Genomic DNA, 17,402 nt, shown 5'->3' on the forward strand with positions numbered 1-17,402 from the left:
ACCATTACAACTCAATGCACAATGACTACTTTGAGCAATTTATACAGTATTTTTTTATTAAACACTGGAAAAACTGTGCAGATTCAAAGTTTTGTAACAGAATAATCAGTTGTATTCTGTTACCAAATGTTGAGTCTGCACAGTTCTCCCTGTAAATGTGTTTTTGTGAAATATTCCATGGAAATTGTTAAAAGTAGTCCTTGTGCATAGAGTTATATGGTTTGTTGAACTCTGAAATCAATCGTTTGTGTCTGGTATACATTTTAAAGTAAAAAAATCTGAGTTTCACCTTAATTCCATTACTATGGAATTGCCCTAAATTGAAGATATGGGATTGGGTGATCTAATACTAGATCTATGGTAAGGGGCAAACTCAGACTACTTCCATCTCAGGCTAACCTCCTCACACTGACCCAATTCTTGTTGAACTCTACATCCACTCACTTTCCTTCTCACTTGATGACTTCCCTCAATTAACAATTGTGTTTAAGCAGGGAGAGACACAACACATGGTATTATCAATCCTTACAAGATACCATAATGGGGCATCCATCAGAATTGCATACAACTCTGAAATATTTATCAAGAAAATAAATAATTTTATTAGCAGAGCAAGCCTTTTGATTCCATAGAGTGTGGCATGCTGGTTAAGGAGAGAAGGCCAACATAAGGAGAGAGACAGACGAGGGTGGGCGGGTGGGAGAGAGAGAGAGAGAGAGAGAGAGAGAGAGAGAGAGAGAGAGAGAGAGAGAGAGAGAGAGAGAGAGAGAGAGAGAGAGAGAGAGAGGGAGAGAGAGAGAGAGACAGAGAGAGAGAGAGAGAGAGAGAGAGAGAGAGAGAGAGAGAGAGAGAGAGAGAGAGAGAGAGAGAGAGAGTCTCAGCATTAACCATTACCATAGAATTGTTCCTTAACCGTTGGGAGGATAGAGAAATGTGACCCTGGGTTAGCAGATAGGAGCCACCAACTCCATGATGTTAAGAGGGGCTTCACCATTTAACCATGGAAACACCCGATGTTACTGATGGACATTAGGTAGACTGCTGTAAAATTAATGTTCATAATTAATTGTATTCTGACAGATTGTCTGGACTACAATGTATCATTTCTGAAATGTGTTCTGATATGACAAAGCATCTGTCCCTGGTATCTAATAGCTTTTGAAAAGTAATAGCATGATGTTGATTAGCCATTGATGCAGTAATTGAATAAGGGTCCGTGCTGACAGATTTGGCACTGCTATAACAGGGTAGAGAAAAAAAGCCTGTCAAATCAATGACAGTGCATGTCTACCAATGAAATGACAGTACTGTTTGCCAAGTTTAACAAATAAAAGCAAGTTCATGTAAGTAGAATGATGATATTAACTCAGTGAACACATTGGTCACTTTAACACTGAGAGGAGGAATAGGCCGACCTTATGTTGGCATTATAATGCATTGTAAGACTTGGCATAATAATGTATGAGCAAGCCTCTTAACGATTATTATAAAACCGTTTTTCATTTTCCGTGGCTACCTGCCCAGTTGGGGTTCACAGGTCAAACATGCCACGTAAACGTGAACACAAGTGTCGCTCGTGGCGCGGAGTCTGCAGATATTTGTATGCAGCGGGTGACGTCAAAAGAAGTGTAGACTAAAGCTGTTGAAATAGGGCAAGCCGGTAGTGAGAGGCACTCAGAGCTGGAGAATGGAGCACCGCTGCTAGAAGTGGGAACATCCAACGCATGCTTATTCGCGAGCCTAATTCAATAAAGCCCGTCACACACAAGACTAATCTGCAACCGGGCAGAGGCTGGAACTAAGAAAGTCGTTGCGCACCATACACTGAATCGTACATCTGTCGTGGCATATTTGCTGGCATATTTATTTTTCATCGCAAGTGGAATAGGACAGGTAAGAAGGCAATTGTGTTTGAATGAGAGAAATTGACAATACTTGTTTGATAATTTAGGGACGCTTATATGTTGCGTGTTATCTGGGCGTTTGGTAATATATGCGTGTGATTGGATAAGACAACTAATGGATGAAGAAGACAAATGCGACAGGATTTTTTAATCCGTTTTCTGAATAATTGAGAAAATGTGTATTAATTATGCAGTATAGGCTACTCCAACATTCCCTGTCACAAAAATAGGTTTTAACCCATTTAAATTTAATTCTCAACACATGGGTGGGATGTCAATGACATGAATGGTACTATAATACCATACCATTATAAATGTTGGGGTAGACTATTCTCCTCGGACACAGCAGCTTTTATAGTTAATAACACGTTCGTTTTAGGTTGACTAGCATACGTTACCAATATTATTATAGTCTGTCAGATAGGCTTCTACTACTGCGGCTTTCTTAACGGTTTATGTTTTAACTTAGGCTATCAACACAGATTTGATTTATTTTCCCACAGTTTCACAGAAACATGTTGCGGCCGGGAAAGGTTATACTGGCCCCGTTTTTCTCTGTCTCTGAATTTTGGATGCCCTGGATGTGGTCAGCATTGCACTAAAATAATATCAATGGGACACGCAGCCACATTTCTGCATCCTAGGTCCGTAGTGTGACTCATTGGCAGTGCACGATGGACTCTCCTGAAACAGTCGGCAGCCCTACTGTATTTGTGTTCAATTGGAGGTGAATCATGAAACGTGCATGGTGAAATTCCTGAACAGGAGAAACGCACGGGTCTTACGCACCGAGGCAGCGTCAAATCCGTGTGGCCATACATTCTGTACACTCTCCAAAACCACTATAATTTTACAGTCAGCCTGTAGGCTATAGCTTGTAGCTGAGAAGTTGGAAATCTGTGAGAAAACAGTGTATAGCAACGTGTATGGCTCTGGTGTGTAGGAATGACTTTGCGCTCTGTATAGCGGCAACAATGGAGCTGTCCATGGTGCTGAAATAAGTCCATTCACTCCTACGGGTTTCTTTCAGTCACCGCATACACCGTGGGTGGATCTCCTTTCATTTCAAAAATAAGTTCAGCATTCAGAACACGACGTGCCTGCCTGCAACTACCTACAACTAATTTAGAGCCCTATACGATTGAATGACGACCTGTAACCTTGTAACCTGTCATTTCTGCACGATGTCTCAGAAAATGTGCAAGGAGATGCTCGCTATGGCTTAGCTTAGGCTGCTGTATTTTCTCTACCCCTATCTATATTCCCAGTGTTCGTAGCCTATAGCACAACTTAAACTGCATCACGAAGTGACTGACTTGCTGACTGTTTGTTGCGGCTGAAAATCTATTCGTGTCAATAACTTATTAATTGACATTATGGCTCCGTGTTCCATAGATTACTACCGTTGCAGTTCCATGGAAAATAGGATATAATGACTCATACAGACTTCTCCTCCAACAGGAATGGTTAGAGTGGAAGTTAAGCTCCTTTCCAGGCATTACATTCATAGAGATACATTAAAGTGTCCTTTATTTTCCTCGGACAGGCTCTCTGATTTCTTCTGAGTCTTTATTATCCCCGGATTTAATTATCTGATTCCCTCAAAGGTGTTCTCTTACTGCAGTGGGGAATACATGTGCCATTATATTTGTGGTACAGTTCTGCAGAGGGAATGGAGGCCTTTGATTTTTTATTTTTTACCTTTATTTAACTAGGCAAGTCAGTTAAGAACACATTCTTATTTTCGATGACAGCCTAGGAACAGTGGGTTAACTGCCTGTTCAGGGGCAGAATGACAGATTTGTACCTTGTCAACTCAGGGGTTTGAACTTGCATCCTTCCGGTTACTAGTCCAACACTCTAACCACTAGGCTACCCTGCCGCCCAGAAAGGCTAGTCGCTAGCTGATTAGAACTAGAACTAGAAAATAGTATGATGCTACTCTGTTATTGATCATTGTTGGTAGCATGATGCGAAGCTTAAATGAAGAGTGGGTGTTACATTTGAAGAATAGCTTATTTTTTGTGCTTTGCCAGTCACTGTTTCTGTTCACTGCTCCTGTAATACCATGTTGTTGCTAGAGCACTTAGTTTGACAGATGGGACATATTAGTGAGAGTACCTTTGAATGCAAATGTAGCAGCATTTATTTTTCTATTTGCATTTGCTATTCGTCTGGAGTGGAAACTGATTTACTTAACCTGATTGTTATTGAAATCATTCTAATCAAATCAATATGCAACCAATATCGTTATCCAATGTAGTTAGGTCAATGCTACTATATCTCTCAGTTGAAAACAAAAAAGAATGAAAAAATAATACATATATATTTATTTTTTGGACTATAGTGCTTTTAAGTCTACAACAGAAACATACATAGTTGCATGTAATATAATTCTAATCACTTTGATCCTTGCTAATGTGCAATAAATGTGTTTGTATAATACATTTACATGAGTAATCTATTGACTCACGCACCGATATAGAAACATGATATTAACATGAAATGATGGGTGACTCACTGCCCACAGTGTGCACTAGCAGATCAAACATGTCGTACTGAGTCGACCAGATAAGACGACTTGTTTACTTAACTTATGAAATGACGTTAACAACAGATTGAATAAAAACTGAATGGCTTAGCTACTGTACGACATTGTATTGAGAATATATTGAAAGCTTCAACATAATGAGACTTCAACATTATTACTTTATGGCTATAACAAGTAAGACTCTGAAACATAAGAGAGGAATATTAGATGTTCTTTGCGTTTATTGCATTTTCCTAAGCACACTGGATCCAATGTATGGTGAATGGCTCGCTGGTTCTTCACTTGACATTCTGATCACTTTTGTTGAACTTTTGGAATGACCTTTTCTACTGCATTACATTTAGAGCCAGCGGTTTGAGCTCAGTGCATGGCCAATACTATTGGAACGAATAGTGCTGTGTGGCTGGCTTGCTGTCTGATTCACAGAATCAGATGAGAGCAGTGTAGGAGGATTGTGATCGGTTGCTTAAATTCATATGTAATAGAGAGAGAGAGTGAGAGAGAGAGAGAGAGAGAGAGAGAGAGAGAGAGAGAGAGAGAGAGAGAGAGAGAGAGAGAGAGAGAGAGAGAGAGAGAGAGAGAGAGAGAGAGAGAGAGAGCGAGAGCTGAACTTCTCCTATGCCAGTTTCACTTGAATTTCACTGGCATATCAGAATATCAGCAAGTGCAACTACTTGATCTGCAAGACAAGACCACCCGGTAGTACGTTATTGCTGTATTCCTTTCGTCTTGAAGTCGTGTAATATCCTGTGGGTTTTTTCTACTTCTCTGGCTTTAACAGGTCACGGTGTGTATCTCTCACTAGCTGACAAGCTGTATGCGAGCTTTAACACCCTTAGGCTATAGACCTGGTCACAGAATCTTGTCAAAGGAAAGTCAATGTCAGCCACGAGAGCAGAGAGGCCCTCTCTCCAGCGAAGTAGGCAGGTGTCTTCTACGGAAGGGAGTAGGTTCTGTCTTATTGTTTTCTGGGTCCTAGAGCTCGGAGTCTCTGTTCTATAGAGATAGAGCGGGGACAAGATAAATTGTCAGACAATAATTAATTGTAAGGTCTCCCAGAAAGGCTAGTCGCTAGCTACTGAGAATCCTAGTTCCTAGGATTAGAAGTGCTTGACTCTCAAATGATGTTGGATAGCAAGTGTGTCATTAGTGGTTATCTGTGTGCTGTTAGATGTGAAAATTGAGTTACTTGGAGAATTTGCTAATATTTTTGCTTCAAACCATTCTAAACTATGATGATGACCAAATTAGATTTTGCATTGTTGTAAACATTACTCAGCATATTGAGTAATAACATTAAACAATACACCGATCAGAGCTGCTGGTATAGGCCTCGCTGGTATAGGCCTTGCTGGTACAGGCCTGTCAGCATGCAGTCATGGGCAGTGTTCACAATCTTTCTTGCCTATTACTTATTTAAATTGCATACTGTGTACAAATCGTACTAAATACTATTTAGAACGTACTGTTTAGTAAAACACGAAGGCAGTAAGCAACACATCTCAGCATAAACCCATCCTACTCAGAATGGGTCATTTAATGCGCAATTGCGTTGATTCCCACAAATCGTTCATTTTGGAACAGCTAGTACCCTCAATTGATTATCAGCTGTTGTCATACGCAGATTAGTGTTTTTGGTCAGGAATCTTGTTCTGGAGGCAGCTCTGCACTACCTGGCACAGCCACAGTCATAAAATCTGATTTTAAACCTAATCTTAACCCTAAACTTAATCACACTGCTAACCAGAATCCCAAAACTCATTTTGTTTATATACATTTTTATGATATAGACAGTTTTGACTTTGCAGATTGCCCATCTAGCGGATATCGCTTAGTTCATCCCAATAAACGTCAAATACACGTGGGTCTCGAAAAATGATTATCTTCCTCAATAGTTTGTAGCAAATTCTATTAGATTAAAAACCGAAATGAGTACGACATCCGGGCATTTAAAGCTTGCTACATTTTTTTCACAGGCCCTGAATGCCTACTATATAGAACGCAAGTATGGGTATTCGGACAGAACCCTTTAAGTTCAATACACTGCTTTAGTGTCTGGGGCATTATGGGAAAGATATGGGCCATCTGGTTACTGCCGGTTTACTACCATTCTTGTCTCTGTTTCAGAGTGCTGGCGTTAAGGCGCTTACCCAGGCAAAGATCTTATTGACCTCAATGGAAATAGGGCGGCGGGCGGCAAAATCGAGGCGGAGCTGGTTTGTGGCGTCAAAAGCAACAAGCAAAGCGCGCCAGATAGGGTCCAACGCTACGTACAGAGCGCTGGGGGCTACAATACCTCGAGTTTCATTGTATTTTGGCGGGAAGCAGCTGTGAAGCGAGCTGTGGCCTATTGCTTGTTTGTGTTTATGAGAATGTTATTAACAATTCACCTGACACAATAATAATAATATATGCCATTTAGCAGACGCTTTTATCCAAAGCGACTTACAGTCATGTGTGCATACATTCTACGTATGGGTGGTCCCGGGGATCGAACCCACTACCCTGGCGTTACAAGCGCCATGCTCTACCAACTGAGCTACAGAAGGACCACAAGACTGAATCCAAACATTACACAGTTGATTTTATGCGCAATTTACTTTTACTGTACCTTTCGCCGCATTTGATGATAACCAAATCTGAAAAATATTCTCATATATTTAGTAACATGATTTGAATATGTGTGGTTGGTGCAACATAAGACAAAATGTTTTTAAAGGGTTTGATTGAGAGGACTAACTAGTGTCTCCAAGTGGCCACACACCTCTCCAAAGTGTACACAGTTTAAGTATTTTCAATGTACCTATGACTCAAAGGGTATTCAACTGTAGTTAGGTTTTACATCCAATTGGCGACAGATTTTCATGCGAAAAGTCTAGAATCCGCATAAATAAAATACGCGCATTTCCCCTCCCCCCAGTGGTATGTTTTCACCAAATGGAAACGTGGTCAATAAAAATCACAGCATGATGACGTAGTGCACATTTTCGTGTACCGAATAAATCGGTTTCCATCGCATGTTAAACTCTACCGGTATCCTACATGATGAGATTATTATGGTTAAGAGCGAGAATTTTTTAATTTGTCAAATGGCTGTCAATATTCGATCATCATGTCACCAGAATAAGACCCTCGATACTTATTGGAAAGGAGCATGAAGATCACCGTGCGCTTTCACCACCCTGTGGTCATCATCATTTATTTAATCTGTAGTCTAATAAACTGCATGGTTTCACCAAACTGTGGTCATCATCATTTATTTCATCTGTAGTCTAATAAACTGCATGGTTTCACCAACCTGTGGTCATCATCATTTATTTAATCTGTAGTCTAATAAACTGCATGGTTTCACCAACCTGTGGTCATCATCATTTATTTCATCTGTAGTCTAATAAACTGCATGGTTTCACCAACCTGTGGTCATCATCATTTATTGCATCTGTAGTCTAATAAACTGCATGGTTTCCGGAGTAGTAGTGAGAGGACTACACACCATATCATCCCGTGACTCCAAGTTAACTTTCCACCGCCATTTCTCGCATAATTAATTTTACAGACACTAAAAGATCCCACAATTTCGAACTAACACATTATCTGTTGGCAATTATAAAGTTCTACCGCAACTCTCTGTTTCCATCACAGAGGTGGTGAATTCTTTTACACGGTATGACTATGCGTATAAAACCTGTGGATGGAAACGTGGTTATTTAGGTGCTTTTTGAGCTCCAAACTGTTGAGGGAGGAGAGCAACCACACCTGTAATTCTTTTGTTTGGAACACAGCCGAGCCCTGCATCCCCGCCTTTAAATGTATCATTTGAAAGCTTGTTTTATTGCCAACATGGCTAGCTAAATTATTAAAAATACAGTTTTTATAGTGTTAGGCTTTCAAAAGGCAATTCAGAGAAGCAGATCGTAATTTTGGTGTGCATATAATGTTATGAGTGCATTCAGAATCGTGGTTCGCAGCAAATTTTGATTCACAATACAACAAACGCACTGTATGCACTGTGGCTCATTCTGTTCAGGACAACCCAGGGTATAACACCATGTATTCTTGTAATTCTACATCAAACATTGTGATCATAAACGTTGACCTTGTATATTACATGAGTTATTACATGAGTTTTAGGAAATAATGTGTGAAGTGCACATTCGGCATTAAGGGTGTTTGGCTTATTTCTATGACATCAAAGCACTGAACCAAAATATAAATGCAACATGTAAATTGTTGGTCACATGTTTCATGAGCTGAAATAAAAGATCCCAGAAATGTTCCATATGCACAAAAAAACGTATTTCTCTCAAATTTTGTGCACAAATTTGTTTACTCCCTGTTATTGAGAATTTCACCTTTGCCAAGATAATCCATCCACCTGACAGATGTGCCAAATGCCGAAGCTGATTGAACAGCATGGTCATTACACAGATGCACCTTGTGCTGGGGACAATAAAAGGGCACTCCAAAATGTGCTGTTTTGTGACACAACACAAGGCCACAGACATCTCAAGTTTTGAGAGTTTTCTGGTTTTGCACAACTGAAGAAGTTCTGCACAAACTGTCAGAAACCATTTCAGGGAAGCTCATCAGGGTCTTGATCTGACTGCAGTTCAGCGTCGTAACCAACTTCAGTGGGCAAATGCTCACCTTCGATGGCCACTGGCACGCTGGAGAAGTGTGCTCTTCACAGATGAATCCCGGTTTCAACTGTACCGGGCAGATGGCATCTTGTGGGCGAGAGGTTTACTGATGTCAGCTTTGTGAACAGAGTGCCCCATGGTGGCGGTGGGGTTATGGTATGGGCAGGCATAAGCTATGGACAATGAACACAATGGATTTTTTTTAATGGCAATTTGAGTACACAGAGATACCATGACAAGATCCTAAGGCCCATTGTCATGCCATTCATCCACCACCATCACCTCATGTTTGTTTCAGAAGGATAATACACAGTCCCATGTCGCAAAGGATCTGTACACAATTCCTGGATACTCACCAGACATGTCACTCATTGAGCATGTTTGGGTTGCTCTGGATCGACTTGTACAACAGCGTGTTCTAGTTCCCGCCAATATCCAGCAACTACACACAGCCATTGAAGAGGAGTGGGACAACATTCCACAGGCCACAATCAACAGTCTGATCAACTCTATGTGAAGGAGATGTGTCTAACTGCAGGAGGTAAATGGTGGTCACACCAGATATTGGCTGGTTTTCAACAGATGCATATCTGTATTCCCAGTCATGTGAAATCCATAGATTAGGGCCTAATTTGAATTAACTGATTTCCTTATATGAACTTTAACTCAGTAAAATCTTTGAAATTGTTGCATGTAACATTAATATTTTCGTTCAGGGTATAAAGCCATCTCATCTTGTAACTGTGAATATCAAACATAATGATCATTAACATGGACACGGTATATTACATGAGTTTTATGCACATTTGGATTCACGGTGTTTGGCTTGCTGGTATGACATCAAAGCAGTATTTATTATAATCCTCAATGTCTCTTTCAAAATACACAGGAGTCCTCGTAATTTACCACATTTCCCTCACCCAGTCAACAAAAAATTAGCAGAAGTTACCCATTTAGAAGGAGGTAGGGATGGGGGCAACTTCTTGTCGTGTGCTGTGCTCAAGTTCAGAATGGCTGTCAGTCAAAACCCATACAGCGCTGTGAAGCACAGAGCCAGAGCTCTGATGTCATGTGTAGCATGTTACTGTACAGCCACAACGTTCCAATTTAGAAGCTTATTAGTGCCCAAATCTGCCATTTTCAACCTGTATACGGGTGCGAGTGTAAAGGGCTACAGAATGTGAAACAGTGTTTTGTTGCTTTTCATTAAATCATGTACTGCTGTGTTTTGGGCCTACAGTACATTTCTACACATGAGAAGAATATTGTCAATAAAGCCTACAGAAATTTGAGCAGTTATACAGTTCATGCGAAAATATTCAGATCTGGTAAAAGGCCAATACTGGTAAGAAATACTTGTATAGAAATGGAAACAGCCTATGATTTTAAAGGGACTGCATGTCAATCTATTAGTGGGCTCTCACCATCAAGTCACATGTATTGACTTTCTCATTATTCTCATTATTCCAATCAACATTTATTCACTCACATAGTCAGTCATTTCTATATGGCGGGAGATTAACAATTCTAATCTAGATTTTTGGCAAAATTCAGGGTCTCCTGATGTTTTGATAAATTGGATGCTTAGAACAAATAAATATATAAAACAGTCCTGCACACATATTTCATATGAATGGCCTACATTGAAAAGTTTTGGAAAATGGCAAGTTCACTCATCCATAAATGCATCTCAAGTGCAAGTGCGCTGTTCAGCAGCTCACACCATTGGGATGGGGGCCTTTTCGTTAGGAGGGACATCTACCATGGATCATTAAAATAGTTATTATGACCATAGTATTTTTCAGGGGTTGCTGCAGAGCCCTCAGCACCCCTTTAATTTTTTATTCGTTATTTTACCAAGTAAGTTGACTGAGAACACGTTCTCATTTACAGCAACGACCTGGGGAATAGTTACAGGGGAGAGGAGGGGGACGAATGAGCCAATTGTAAACTGGGGATTATTAGGTGACCTTGATGGTTTGAGGGCCAGATTGGGAATTTAGCCAGGACACCAGGGTTAACACCCCTACTGTTACAATAAGTGCGCTGGGATCTTTAATTGACCTCAGAGAGTCAGGACACCCGTTTAACATCCCGTCCAAAAGACGGCACTCTACACAGGGTAGTGTCCCCAATCATTGCCCTGGGGCATTGGGATATTTTTTTAAGACCAGAGGAAAACGTGCCTCCTACTGGCCCTTAAAAAACACCACTTCCAGCAGCATCTGGTCTCCCATCCAGGGACTGACCAGGACCAACCCTGCTTAGCTTCAGAAGCAAGCCAACAGTGGTATGCTGCTGGCCCTGCTATGATTATGAGCTCACTTCTTCAATTGTAATATTATGTGGGCATAATATATATATTTGGAAGCCAAGCACGAGATGCCAGTGTAACTTTTTATCAAGTCAAATTTTATTGGTCACATGCACATGGTTAGCAGATGTTATTGTGAGTGTAGCGAAATGCTTGTGCTTCTAGTTCCGACAGTGCAGCAATATCAACAAGTAATCTAACAATTCCATAACAACTACCTAACACACACATCCAAGTAAGGGATGGAATTAGAATATGTACATATGTATGAGCATTGACCGAGCAGCATAGGCAAGATGCAATAGATGGTATAAAATACAGTATATACTGTACATCTGGAATGAGTAATGTAAGATATGCAAATGTCATTATTAAAGTGGCATTAATAAAGTGATTAGTGATCCATTTGTTAGAGTGGCCAATGATTTCAAGTCTGTATGTAGGCAGCAGTCTCTCTATGTTAGTGATGGCTGTTTAACAGTCTGATGGCCTTGAGATAGAAGCTGTTTTTCAGTCTCTCGGTCCAAGCTTTGATGCACCTGTACTGACCTCTCCTTCTGGATGGTAACGGAGTGAACAGGCAGTGGCTCGGGTGGTTGTTGTCCTTGATGATCTTTTTGGCTTTCCTGTGACATCAGGTGCTGTAGGTGTCCTGGAGGGCAGGTAGTTTGCCCCGGGTGATGCATTGTGCAGACCGCACCACCCTCTGGAGAGCCCTGAGCTTGTAGGTGGTGCAGTTGCCGTACCAGGCGGTGATACAGCCCGACTGGATGCTCTCAATTGTGCATCTGTAAAAATTTGTGAGAGTTTTAGGTGACAAGCCAAATTTTTTCAGCCTACTGAGGTTGAAGAGGAGCTGTTGCGCCTTCATCACACTGTCTGTGTGGGTGGACCATTTCAGTTCGTCTGTGATAGGTACGCAGAGTAACTTGAAACATTCATCTTTCTCCACTGCTGTCCCGTCGATGTGGAGAGGGGGCTGCTCCCTCTGTTGTTTCCTATCGTCTAGAAATATCTTCACGCCCAGAATAAAAACCTAAAATAAATAATTACAGGGGCAGTTTGTAAAAACTAATCCGGTTTGAAACATCCCATATATTTCTTTTTTTGTTCAATCTTACCCAACGCTGCTTTTGATCAAGCAGACAATAGCAGATGACCAACATCAATTTAGGGATATTAATTATTGTTCTGCTGATGGCCCATCAGGTGTCCAGGGTAAAGTTGTCAGATGAATCTAGAATAATATTTCAGAACATTCACACCTAATCTACTTGGCAATCAGCTCACAGTCATCTGGACACTTTCCTACCTGTGCAGGTCAGTCACATTCCATCTTTTCATATTGAAAAAATGCAACTGGTGCTTTGGCTACAGTCAGACATTACATATTGGTGTCAATCACTCGTAGTCTAATACTCCTCCAGTCGATGAAGAGCTTGCTGTTGTTCGAGGGGATCGGCCAGAACAAGGCTCAGTGCCTTTCTAATGGCAACTCCTATCCAACAAATGGTGTTTCAGTCTACTTTTCAAGGAATTATCGTACCGCATATTTGTCCCCCACAATGAAATGGGGAGGGGACTGTGGATCTATCTCCGTCCGTTCATTCCTACATTAGTCACAAGCAATATACCAGTCAGCACTGGACCGATCTTGTCAAGAGTTGGGTGAATGATGCATCTTACTATTTTCACAGGCCGGCTCATAGCCTGTGGAAAAAATGAGGGGACGCGAACAACAGGTATAAGGCAATCAAAAAGGTTCTTTATTGTAAACCAAAACTATTCACTTTAAACAAAGAAAAAGGAATGAGGTGTGAACATATCATAATGTAAGGTGTAGGTAAAGTGCAGGGATGCATGAATCTGTGTATGACTGAGTGAAAACAATGCAAAAAATTCAAAGGAACAAGCAAAACAGAATCATACCTGGAGGAGCAGAGAGAGAGAGAGAGAGAGAGAGAGAGAGAGAGAGAGAGAGAGAGAGAGAGAGAGAGAGAGAGAGAGAGAGAGAGAGAGAGAGAGAGAGAGAGAGAGAGAGAGAGAGAGAGAGAGAGAGAGAGAGAGAGAGAGAGAGAGAGAGAGAGAGAGAGAGAGATTAGTGAAGCAGCAGTTTAAATACCCTGAGCCCAGGTGACTCCAATCACTAATGACCCTCCCCTCTGCCTGCAGGAGGAACCGCCCCCTCACTGCAGAGGAGGGGCCGTGACACTATAGAGATCCAGCATTTACAAAATTACACTGATTGGCCCAAGGTGGGAGCTATAGTAATTAACAGAAATGTGTTAGTCACGCAATATCTCAATTGGCCCAACTGGGGGCACTGCATCATTTGTGGGGGATGACACGTTTTTATTTCATCATTGATCATTTGATGCTAGAGCAAATTTAAAGAAAATGAATTATTAGCAGGTTAAAATACTTTAAATAAATAAATGAATACCTTTTCTTTCAATTTCTTTGTTTCTTCTCGGCTATTGAATATGTGTAGGTTTCTGATTTATTCATACATGAATTAGTAGACCAACATTAGGCTAGTAAATGTTTCAAGTAATCCACCCAACCCTGTTTTATTCTGTCTACAAGGAAGGCAATGAAAGGAGCGCATGCTTCCTGTGACTTGTTCAATCGCATGAAGCTCAGATAATCTTTTATAGAGGAAAATATAGTATAGGCTGTTTTCAAAGAGGTTTAAACAGCCAGCTGTGTGTGCAGGCCCACTAACCAGCTGGGGTACACCAACCAGCCTTGTGTCTTTGCGAGCGCACGGACAAAAGAGTTGCATACGAAGGAGTTAGCTTCTTCTGCAGCATTCCTTGTAAAATATATGCTTTGTGGCAGTGCTTTGCTACACATAGGTGGTGGGCTGAAGCTGAAAAACCTGATGTTGATCGATCCCCATCGAGGATGATCAGATTGGTTTTGTATATGACAGTAAAACATTCTTATGATGATTATAAAACATTTGGGCACCTTCAATTCTTGCACATTTTCTATATTTTAACACTGTCTGCTCAGGCAAATTTGCTGAACAGCTAAACTTGTAACAAATCAGTACTCCTGTACACACCCCTTGTGATCTACGATCTTAACACAGCCTCTTAAAAACGCGACCTGCTGTCTGATGAAGAGGAACAGATATAGCTAGCTCCCAAAGACTGAAATAAGATACATATCTGTTTTCGGGTGTACTTGAAATATGCAGCATGCAATATTGATCATATGACGAGGTACCTCCGTCGACCATTTAGCCATTTTATTGAAAGCTAGCCAATGTTACAGTTTGACTAGCCTAGCCAGCTACTGTAAATGTACATTTGTGTTTCATTAGCTATCTGTCAGTGAATTTAAATGTTTTATCAATCATGTTTTTTCAATCATGAATATATATCTAATTTCAAGTATCTCGCTGCAGGCTTAAAGAAACAATCAATCATATACTTTGCATAGAAACCCAAATAGAAACATGTAGGAAGAAAGCGGTCTGTGTGTTATGTACTGTATGCTAGAATGAAGGTTTAAAAACGACAGCTGCATATGCATATTAGTCAATACACATGGCATAGCCTACACATATAGCATACCTTGCAATACAATCTTCTCTAAAAACAGTTGTGCATTGTGCTCTGCAATAAATTAAGCAGAGTTTGGTTTCTAACCCAGATGAGATCTCAAATAGCAGCTGCCCAATACCATGGTGGGCATGCATAATGATAGAGTCATTGGAATATCAGGTATGGATAATGATAAAGTGCCTGTGGCATTATAGAAATAGCGGATGGGAAAATAATGTTTGAGTTTCATAGACTAAATGTTCTGTGAATATGAGTATATTTCGGGGTTTAAATTCAAAACTTTCCTACTAACCTTCTAAAAGTTGATAATGCCAAAATCTTTCCAATCCATTCCTTATTCTACTAAGTATGACTGAGTGTGAGACATGTTTTTCATAATGTACAGTCCATACACATACATTCAAACAAAGAACACCATCACAAATAGTGTTTCACCATTTGAGTACAGAGACAAATAGCAAAGGTGTCTCTCAGGCAGTATTTGAAGCATATAAATATAGTGTAACCTAACATATCAAGTGCAGTGGAGGGCACAATGCTGCAGTACAGAAATGAGAGTTTTACCATCTATGCCAAAAGCCTAGGCCTCTGATGGAGACTGTGAAACTGTCATAACACATGCTTCAGTATTCCTCCTCTTCTAGGGGTGTGTGTACCCCGGCCCCATAGTCGTATTGAAAGGATCCCACCCTGGTCACCAATGTAGCTCACCAATGTTGGGGGAGACAAGTGCCTTAGCAGAATGCAATCTTAAGCTTGTGTGGTCCAAGATGAGAACTCTACCATCTATGGCAAAAGCCTGGGCTCCTGACAGGGGCAATATAATTCTCCCCACTGCATGTTACAATAGTAAAATAATCTGTTCATCACCTGTTAAACTTATTTTACATTGAATTTAGTCTTCAAGATGCTCAAACAAGCACATGTATCTGTAGTTGGTGTTCTTCAACTCTAAAATGCTCTAGACTGTGTAAAATCCATGAAGAAGACAACAGGCAAATGCATATTTGGTCTCAATTGCTAAACAGTGACGGCAGGTCTAGTTCAAACTGCTGTAGGATGGTTCTCCTCACAGGCAAATGAATCAGCCCATGCTTGGTGAAGAGCACTTGGTTGATCTCTGGGAGCTGGACAGGAGAGCTGAATGTGAGACAAAAGTGAGATACAATAATTCATTAAATAAATAATTACAGCAAAGGCATGTAGTTTGTGAGCTAGAAAGTGAACATCCTGACAGTCTGAGGCAGGGTGCTCTGCAATCATCTTATTCCAACTATTGACAGGCAATGTGGCATTTCCTATTTGTCAGTATGAATGCAATTACTGGTTCCTGCCTTGATGACTGTATTAGCTTTACACTACTTGTCCTATAGATTTTTGTAGTCTTAAATTATTACTTGGAATAAACTGATAGCTAAATACGCTCCTTGTACCGACAATCTGCTCCTGCTAGCAAGCAACACATCTACTTGTTGTAACTAGCTAGCTAACTAGCAAGCTAAACTGATTGTTGTAATCTAAGCTGGGAGACATTTTACAGCTTGCATTGATGATATCACATGTCTATGATTAAATAGTTAGATTACACATAAAAAAAAATACTTTACAAGATAGCAGTTCGTCGGACAGATATCTAGCACTCTGTCACCAGCCTACCTTAGATATGGATAACGTGATTGGCAGACCTGATCAGCAGTACACAAGTTTTGATTGGTTTACAGTTTAGTACTCAGGGGCGTTTACCTGTCAGCAAGCGAACATAAAGGTAACTATTTTGAAAAAAGTATTTTGAATGCAATAATTAACATTCCCAACAATCGTAAATGTGTTCAGAATAAATAAATACACACAAGATGTAAAAAACAGCTTTTCCCTGGACAGAGCTCAATCATCTTATAAACTAAAGCAGATAGCTTGCTACTGGGCTGTAAAATCCACCACAGATACACTTCAAAATGGTGGAGATTTGTCACGTTGCTTGGTCATATACAGGTGCTTTCAAAAAAGGTCCCTCAAAACGTGAGACATCTGTGGCATTGTGTTGCGTAACAAAATTGTACATTTTAGAGTGCCCTTTTATTGTCCTCCGCACAAGGTGCACCTGTGTAATGATCATGCTGTTTAAACAGCTTCTTGATATGCCACACCTGTCAGGTGGATGGATTATCCACAACATTGTAGTTACTCTACAATTCTAACCAAATTGACAAAGTGAAAAGAAGGACGCTTGTACAAAATACAAATATTCCAAAACATGCATTCTGTTTGCAACAAGGCACTAACTTAATACTGCAAAAAATATGGCAAAGCAATTAACTTTTTTCCTGAATACAAAGTGTTATATTTGTTGCAAATCCAACACATTACTGAGTACCACTCTCCATATTTTCAAGCATAGTGGTGGCTGTATTATATTAT

General features: G+C 40.4%; 1 protein-coding gene across 2 annotated transcripts in view; it reads left to right on the forward strand.

Annotated features, from left to right (window-relative positions):
* The first annotated feature begins 1,688 nt into the window (after window positions 1-1,688).
* LOC124013740 (follistatin-related protein 4-like) overlaps window positions 1,689-17,402 on the forward strand; it is a 293,669-nt gene continuing 277,955 nt past the window's right edge. For both annotated transcript variants that reach the window (XM_046328219.1, XM_046328228.1), the window contains exon 1: window positions 1,689-1,893. The gene's annotated coding sequence lies outside the window, so the exon portion shown is untranslated. The remainder of the gene's footprint in view (window positions 1,894-17,402) is intronic.

The sequence above is a fragment of the Oncorhynchus gorbuscha genome, linkage group LG02 (assembly GCF_021184085.1).
Source record: "Oncorhynchus gorbuscha isolate QuinsamMale2020 ecotype Even-year linkage group LG02, OgorEven_v1.0, whole genome shotgun sequence".
NCBI lineage: Eukaryota > Metazoa > Chordata > Actinopteri > Salmoniformes > Salmonidae > Oncorhynchus > Oncorhynchus gorbuscha.